At 43.4% G+C, this 9,526-nt stretch overlaps 1 protein-coding gene across 1 annotated transcript in view; it reads left to right on the forward strand.

Moving 5' to 3' along the window:
• TPT1 (tumor protein, translationally-controlled 1) overlaps positions 1-9,526 on the forward strand; it is a 225,755-nt gene that overhangs the window by 139,821 nt on the left and 76,408 nt on the right. The gene's annotated exons all lie outside the window — the stretch shown is intronic.

Here is a 9,526-nt window from a genome sequence, read left to right on the forward strand (position 1 = left end):
TTGGGTAGGGATCATCGCTCAGGTACAGAGTCCTCTCTTGCACATAGAAGGTTCCAGAAATCTCAGCTTAAAAGATTTCAGGGAGCAGAATTGGGAAATGTCTCAGCCTGAAATCTTCGGCGCTGCTACTGTGAATCTCACAGCGTCTCCACTTCAGTGATACAGCCAGCAACTACCCATAGTAGTGCAAAACATCCCGAGAGATCCCTCCAAGCAGGAGGGATGTTTTGCTCCTCACAACCACTGTTTTATGCGCACAAGACACTGCAGGGGAAAGAAGGACAGCCCAGACAGCACAACACACACAGCTCTCCTGGGAGAAGGGTTCAAGACGGAGGGGAAGTTTATTTTATCAAGCAATCAAGGGCAGTGGCCAGAAGACACGAGGGCAGCCGTGATCACACACAGACAGCAGCAACAGTCTCCAGGGGCTCCCTGCCTAGGACACGAGGCTGCGAAGCAGGAAACTGGAAATTCACCACAGGGAAAGGGGCAACTATCCCAATTCATCCAGTGCAGGCTTGGCAAAAAAAGAAGAAGTAATGTCGGGCGGAAGAGAAAGATGCCCTGGAATTTGAATTCATACTATGAATACTGCAAAACAGTTCCCTAGCCACTCAGCCACAGTAGTAGAGAGGAATTAGATGCATAATGGGACATTTGTCTTTCTCTTCCTGCCCCCAACCCCAAGACCCATCGAAGGCCTCATGCTGGTAAAAAGGCAGCTATAATGGCTTCTCCCCTAGGGTGACCATATGACCGAATTTGCCCGGATTTGTCCGGGTTTTTGGATGGCAAATCCGGGAGGGGAGGGGAAATCCGAATTTCTCCAAAGAGCAGCTCTAATGGAAATTAACAAAAATGCTTATAACTCCATCATTTTTTAAGATAAAGATATGAAACTTGGCATGATAGTAGCTCTTAGGAAGGGCTTTAGTCATACCAAATGTGAAACAGATCCGTTCATCCATTGATTTTTTAGGAATTTTTTTAAATTGAGGTTTTAAAATTATTATTTTTAAAATCGTCATTTTTAAAGATTAAGAGATGAAAATTTGCACCATGATAGCATTTAGATAGAGCTTTAGCCACACCAAATTTGAAACAGATCTGTTCATCCATTGATTTTTTAGGGTTTTTTAAAAAATTGTGGTTTTAAAATTATTATTTTTAAACAGTCATTTTTAAAGATGAAGAGCTGAAAGTTGGCACCATGATAGCTTTTAGGTAGAGCTTTAGTCATACCAAATTTGAAACAGATCTGTCCATCCATTGATTTTTAGGAATTTTTTAGAATTTGAGGATTTAATTTTTTTTAAAAAAATGTTATTTTTAAAGATAAAAAGATGAAACTTGGCACCATGATTGCTCTTAACAAGGACTTTAGCTATGCCAAGTTTGAAACAGATCTGTCCATCCATTGAATTTTAGGATTTTTTTTAAAGTCTGAGGTTTTAAAATTATTTTTTTAAAATGACATTTTTAAAGATAAAGGGCTGAAAGTTGACACCATGATAGCTCTTAAGGAGAGATTTAGCCATGCCAAGTTTGAATCAGATCTGTTCATCCATGTATATTTTTTAGGATTTTTTTAAAAGTTCAAAATTTTAAAATTATTGTGTTTTAAAACTGCTGGAGCAATATCCTTCAAACTCAGGTTGTCAAACCTCCTCTTTGGGGTGTTGCATATTGAGCAGTTTCAGCCCTTGGCATTAAGGGGATCTCCAGACTTTAGGTAAGAAGTCCTAGGCAAGCAGGGCACCTTTCCTGTTGCAGATTTGGTGTGTAGTCGGGTACCTGGAGCTCAGCAGAGGCAAGGCATCCACAAATCAAAATGTGGGAAAGGAGAGGTCAGTCAAAGCAGCCCACAGGGCAAAACAGAATGGGCCAGAGGCCTTTTTTTTTAATTTCCACATCATGGGCGATGAAGGGTCATCTTTAGAGAAAAACTCTCATGACCAACAGTAAGGTGCCAGTTGAGAGAGAGGCTCTCTTCTTTGCAGATGCCCTGTTGCTGAGAATGTTGGAACCTGGCATATCATTGCTTTGCTTCGCTACCACTTCCCTTCCACTTCACTTTGTACACTTGTGAGCTAGGCTCTGACTGCACTGCTGGGATGCAATGCAGAACATTTGAAGTGCATCCCAGAGAAAAATAGATAGATTTGCGGCTTTGGCTGGCTGGCATATTTCTTAGAGACAGAGTTAGACTGAAGACACAACTCAGAGATGGCTGTAGCTGAGTCCTGAGAGGTTGCTGTACCACACAGAGCCTTTTAAAGAGTGTCTCAGAGTCCAGTTTTGGTGCAGGCAGAGGTGGCTGGAGGTGGAGTTTTTTAAAAAAACAAGTCACTGGATGCAACCAAACTATAAGCTGTTGCCCTACCCCCAGCCACAGGGCACAAGTGCACACCCTGGCTGGACCGTTGGGAGAGTTTGGCAGAGAGAGGGGGGGAATTATTTGAGGCTGGTAATGTTGGTAGGCTGGCATAAGGCAGAGAGAGGCTGAAGGCAACCCAGATGCACCTGTAGCTTGGCCCTGAGGCTGGCTTGCCACACAGAGTGTTTTAAGAGTGCATCAAAGTTCTGCAGGAAGAGAGGAGGTGAAGGCGGCTGGGGGCAGAGTTTTTTAAAGTATTGGACAAAAGGTGGGAAATTAATAATAATAATAATAATAATAATAATAATAATAATAATGTAAGAGTCACCAGACATGACCAAGCAATAACCTACAATAAGCAATATCCCAAGCCACAAGTGTGCAGCCTAGCTGGACCATTGGGAGACTTTGGGAGGGAGGGAGAGAGAGAGAGAGAGAGAGATTGTTTGAGGCTGGAGGCTTTGGTTTGTCTGCAATGACTTAGAGTGAGAGACAACAGAGGCTGCACAGACAACCCAGAGACATCCATTGTAACTTAGCCCCATGGTGCTGGCATGAAAAGCAGGGCATTCGGAAGAGGGTCTCAGAGTTGCATGTTTGTGCAGGAAGTAGACAGGAGCTCTAAGTCTGGATGTGTGAAGTGGTGCCAACACACAAGCCTTGAGAAGCTAATGTATATAAGTGAGAAGGGTGAATGGGCAAAGTAGTGTTCACTGCCACAACACCCACCCTAATGTTAGAGTAGAGAAACTTGTGACAATTATACATAAGCTTTTTTAAAAAATTGAAATTAAAAAAAGCCAGCCATCCGGACAGTAGCAAACCCTATTAACAACAACAGCAGCTTGCAATGAGTGAGGATACAGTCAGAAAAGATATTTGAGGGAAGGGGAGAATGTAACACACAGAGTATAGCAAAAGCTTCAACGTACAGCAAAAGCTACAGAAGTAGGAATGAGTGAAGTTAATTTCAGATACATTGAATGTCTCACCTGTTCTTTAGTTCAGTGATTTTAACATTAAGATGTTATGAAGAAGAGATTTGTCTTAAATGTGTGCTGTAAAATCAGACATGTGACCAAGGCTATGTTTGGGTGGGCACGCCCCCTTGGTGCTGGACACGCCCCCTTGGGGGGCGACCATGTTGTCCTCCTTTTTGGGTTCCAAAATATGGTCACCCTATTCTCCCCCCAGCCTCGTGCAGGCATTTGCATAAATGCCTGTGATGCAGCATGGGTTGCTGTGTCATCTGAACCCGGTGTGCAGTGCAGCAAGGGTAACTTCTTACCCGCTTTACAACCACTGCTGCAATTCATAAGTGTTATGGTGGGTAAGAAGCCACCTCCACCGCACTGCGTGCTGGGTTCAGCTGACACAGCAAACCACATACGTTATGGGTAATGATACAAATGGTGGGCTTGGGCAAGGGGAGAAACCGCAATGGCTTCTTTTTCCAACATGGTCATCTGAATCCAAGAACACAAAGGTAACAGGAGGAGCCCTAACTGTGCAGAACACCTACATGCTGGAGTTTTCCAGTTTGATTCCAGAGTACAGTCACATACTAGGAGCAGGGGAGAGGGGTTCCCACACTCAAGAGCAGCTGAGCCAATCAGGTAGGATGCTGCATGGACCAATGGCCTGCTTCCTGCATCGGCCAACCAGCACTTTCAGATCACCCTCTCCTCCTGGCAATCCATATGATATAAATATCACCATACTGGAGAAGATTGACTAGGGGCTCATCCACACCAAGCAGGATATTCCACTATGAAAGTGGTATATAAAGGCAGGAGCCACACTGCTGCTTTATAGCAGTATTAAAGTGCACTGCAGGATCTGCAGTACTGCTTTGTAGTGGTACTGAAGTGCACTGACAACTCTTGGGGCCCATGACACTTCCACACCAAGCAGGATATAACACTATGGAAGTGGTATGAAAGCGATATAGGGTATGTGCCAATGGGCCCCAACGGTTGTCAGTGCACTTCAATACCGCTATAAAGCAGTCGTGTGGCTCCTGCCTTTTATATACCGCTTTCATCGTGGAATATCCTGCTTGGTGACCTGTGTGCCTGTTTCATCTGTTGTCCGGGTGGCAACTGCTGATGGGCAACTCAAAGCCCTGTTCTCCCTTCTTATGATTCTTTGACTCTAAACCAGACTGCAAATAGAAGACACCTCTTTGCCAGCTCTCGAAAAGAAAGGACTGTACTTGGTGAAGTAGAACACTTGGCCATCCGATGTCTCGTTCCCCACCCACCTGCTGACGGCTTCATATACACCCTGGCAGCAGCAGCGCCCACCTGTCATGAACCCTGAGAGGCTTGGTCCCTCACAGAGAAGAGGGACCACTGCCCATAAAACCACCTGGCTTCCTGCCAGCCTCCCTTACATTTGTTGATCCCTTAGCAACAAAGAAATGTCAATACCTTTGCCAAACTGCTTTTATTATTATTATTATTATTATTATTATTATTATTATTATTATTATTATTATTTATTTATTTATTTATTTATATAGCACCATCGATGTACATGGTGCTGTACAGATAACACAGTAAATAGCAAGACCCTGCCGCATAGGCTTACAATCTAATAAAGTTGTAGTAAACAATAAGGAGGGAAAGAGAATGCAAACAGGCACAGGGAAGTGTAAACAGGCACCGGGAAGGGTGAAGCTAACAGTATAGAGTCAGAACAAGCTCAAAGTTTAAAAGCTATAGGGAAAAGAAAAGTTTTTAGCTGTGTTTTGAAAGCTGTGATTGAGTTGGTAGTTCTCAGGTGTTCTGGAAGAGCATTCCAGGCATGAGGGGCAGCAGAGGAAAATGGACGAAGCCGAGCAAGGGAAGTAGAGACCCTTGGGCAGGCAAGAAGCATGGCATCAGAGGAGCGAAGAGCACGAGCAGGGCAATAGTGTGAGATGAGAGAGGAGAGATAGGCAGGAGCTAGACCGTGAAAAGCTTTGAAGGTCAACAGGAGAAGTTTATATTGGATTCTGGAGTGAATTGGGAGCCAATGAAGAGATTTCAGAAGCGGAGTGACATGGTCAGAGCGGCGGGCCAGGAAGATGATCTTAGCGGCAGAGTGGTGGACAGAGACCAGCGGACTGATGTGAGATGAGGGGAGGCCAGAGAGGAGGAGGTTGCAGTAGTCCAACCGAGAGATAACCAGTGCGTGTACATGGTGCTGTACATAGTAAAACAGTAAATAGCGAGAAGAGGTTCTGAAATGGGAAGACACGTGGGGGTTGGCCAACCAGCCAGCCACCCCAGCAGGGCTCTTGTGCCTTGGACAGTGGCTTGACAGACAGCAGGGTAGCAGGCCCAGTGTCCCTTATGGCACCCACCCCATGGCAGGCATATTTTCACTTGATGCATAAGAGTCTGTCGAGGAGGTTGCAAGGTTGCAAGGCTCCCCGGAGCAAATAGGTAACCAACCCAGTGGAGGAACAGCCAGTGGTTTCTTACCACCAGAGATTCCCCTTGTGAGCTCTACAAGTGTATGACAGGAAGCCAAAGGGATATAGCCACATATTCTGTCATCTTATCTGTGTTCTCCGTATGTGGGATTTGTATACTGGTGGTGGCATGCTGTGATTAGGCACTGAGCAACACCATATCCTATGCTCTGTGTCAGGTCCAGGGCTAGGACATGACTGCAGATGGAAGGGGTATAGGATCTGGTGTACATATGCTGCTGCTCCCCTGTGCCACCCTGTTTGAGATGTTTGCTGGCACATCAGGGAAGTTCTGGCGTGACAGCAGTGTTCCACCAGCCGCCTAGTGGGCCTTCTGCCAAATCCTATAGCTCCTCATAAGTGGATCTTTAGGATAGGATTACATGCTTAGTTACCATATATCTAATTAATAGGCTTTCTATAAAATAGCTGCCATCTGTTTACAATTTCGTACTGCAGTGCAGAATTAAATCTACTGTACTGGCCACTGAGGAGACTAATTGCTGAATTCTATACTTTCTTGGGGTTTTAAATATTTAAATTCTCTTAGCTTTCTCCCTTAAATCTGCAGTTAATGGTGTGTTGTTTTTAATCACTAAATCTGGATTTAGTTTAACCTGAATCACAGAAAATTCCTGTTACCTTGGAAACCAAATGGAAACTGTTGGGTGGCTAAAACAAATTGTCCATGTATACAGGGCTAGCCAAGACATTTCGAAGAATAAAATCCAAATGCTTCTTCTTCCCTAGTAAAAAAACACCTACTGTAATAAATCAAATAACTGATCATTTGTCACCTTTTAATGATGCCCAACACCTACTCTTTCAGACAGTGTCTTCAGCCTATCTAAGAGCAAACCCAGAAATCATTCCAACCATTGTTTAGTTAGGTAAACAGGTCTAGCCGGCCCCTTAGGCCAGCACACCTCACACCTTCCTGGCTTCATGCTTGTCTTGCAAACCAGAATCAACCCCTGATTTTCCATCTCGGTTTGTAGGCCAAGTGCAAATGATAGTGTTCTCATTTGAACAAATGAGGAGAGAAGGGAGTTACTGTGTGCAAAGGGAAGGAGGAGTGTTTGAGCCCAAACTTCAGGAAAAGGTACATTAATGCTAAAACATGGTTTGGAGTTATGTCTGAATCCCCAATAAATCAAATGAGAAGCGTAAAAGAGAATCCGTTTGTAAAAAGAACGTATTATTCTAAACACAACACCAGTGTAGGGCTATATCAATTCACAGATGGTTGTTTTATATAATAGGAAAAGGCTCAATTGATTTGTGGTTGGAATACAGTCTTGTTATTATGTCTGTGGAAAAAAATTCTGAAATACATTTTCATTGCTGGCATTCATATACCTGCTGCCATTCTGATCCGGGAAGACCAAAGTCATTGCTGAGACTGGAGATACCCAAGAGATGGTTTTGACACACCATTATGGTCAGTTCAGGCTGGACTTCAGCCTTCTGTTCAAGTGGCCAAAGAAGATCCCCTTGCCTTGGTCTACCTCAGCGTCACAATTTTGCAAACTTTTTTTTTACTTTTCCTTGCCGGGAATTTTATTTTCTCTGCTCACACACTGCTCTGGTATCTTGGAGGCCCATCATTCCCTTCTTTCACTAGGCACAAGGGATTTACTCATAGAAATTCACATGACGATGTACAGATAAGTTTTGAAAAAAGAGAGTGCTACCTCTAACCCAGAAATCCCCTTAATGTTTGAGATTTTTCTTGTTTCATTATCATGAGCTAGGTAGTGACCGGGCTATTTAACCCACAATGAGCCATGGCACCCATGGGTGCCAGATTGCATATCATGCGGACCCAGCAAGTGTGGGTTATATGGGTGTTAACCCTTACATACCCCTAAAATAGGCCATGGGTTATGCAAGGGATGTTTAACCCTTGCTTGTTGGGTTCATACGATGCCATAACCTGAGCGGGGATTGCATATTGAAAATAGTGGCCACACATGCTTCAGCCTCACCATTGCTGGCTTCATTAATCTTTATGTCTTTGCCAAATCTCTTCACCTCATTTCATAAGCTGAATTTATGAGTTTTGAAATCGATTTATGGAGACAATACTAATAATTCGATTTATACATTACAGAAGCCACAGTATTATTTTATGTGTATTTTAACGTATATTCAGAAAAATGTCTGTGATTTGGGGAGTGGGGACCCTGCCCAGTTACCCACTAATGGGAAAGTATCTTACACTAATGCATTTCTCAAGCTGCAGGCCAGTGAACACCAGTTTGCCTCAGCTCAATCTTAGGAGGGCCTCAGTGCTGCAGCCCACTTAATACCTCCAGCAGGAGCAATGGGCTGAAAGAAACTGCCAGCATTGGGAGAACAGATTACAAGTTAAGTGTGAAAGAATGCAAGAAGAAATGATAGATGAGTAGAAGAAGATTTTGAGAGGAATGTCAGAGGAAGAGAAAAATACAGAAGGTCTCCATTTACAGCAGGATGTTTGGACTCACAACCCCATCACTCCTAAGCACTGGCAATGCTGGCTAGGCTTGATGGGAATTGTTGGCCAAAACTTCTGGACCACCACAAGTTGCCCATCCCTGAGCCAGCAAATTCTACCTAAAATGGGGAGGATGAGACTTAATACCTACAGAGCCAATGTCAGTACATAACTTGAAAAATATGAACTGGGCAAGTCCTTACTTCACAAAAACCACTGTGTCAAAGTATTTAGCAATCTCTGAAGAGGGACTGTATATACTTTTATAGTCATACCGCTAATTGCCAGCTGATGTGAAACTCTGCCTCCATCTGTCACTACTTTAACTGATTCCACGCAAATTTTGTGACTGATGGGCCCATCAGTCAGCTGTCTCAAAGGGACCTTGAGGATTTGAGAACCTCTTCCCAAAATTATAGGAGACCTGGGGTGACTTCACATATTAAGATTATGTTAGTATTATCAGATAACCTATTTGCCTTCCATTGGTTACAACTATGGACAGTATCCATTATCTACAGCTAGCATAATGAGAACCTAGTGGTTCCTGAACCAATCTGAAATGGATGAAAATGCTAATTTTTGGAACAGTGCAAGTCAGCGGACCTTGAGTAAGGCAGCTCTGTTATCAGTCATCCTGTTTCAGAAATGAGAATTTTGGATCATTTCCAGGATTCCTTTAAGAAGCATTAATTCCTGTTCCTTTCAGGGTGAGCCCCACAAGCACAACAGAACCAAGAAAAGCACAGCAGCAGTACTGGATACTGTCCTCTGAAGGCAGTTTCATCGATTCAGTCTGGGACTGTTTTCATTCTCTCAGGTGATACATAGCTTTAGCATGAATAGGTTTGTCAGGTCTCCTCCATCTTGATGAAGTTTATATGGGAAATAAATTCAGCTTCATGATATCCTCCTCCTTATGGGGCTGCTAATTTCTAATCCAGAGAGAGCAACTGTGATTCTTAAAGGAAGAAGTTTGGAAAGTGCAACTTCTACCACCATAGTTCTACAATGATGGGAAAAGCTACACTTTTTCAGACACTCATTAAAAGTATGAATATAACCACTGCAGGTTAGAGTTAAACTTGAGGCATACGAACAAAACCTTTCTTACTACATTCCAACTGATTAATGGCTATGTGTTTCTTGTCCAAAAATCTTACTCTGATAATGGAAGATGAACACTGTAAAATACAAAGGGGTTGAG

This window comes from Elgaria multicarinata, chromosome 5, assembly GCF_023053635.1.
Source record: "Elgaria multicarinata webbii isolate HBS135686 ecotype San Diego chromosome 5, rElgMul1.1.pri, whole genome shotgun sequence".
Classification (NCBI taxonomy): Eukaryota; Metazoa; Chordata; class Lepidosauria; order Squamata; family Anguidae; genus Elgaria; species Elgaria multicarinata.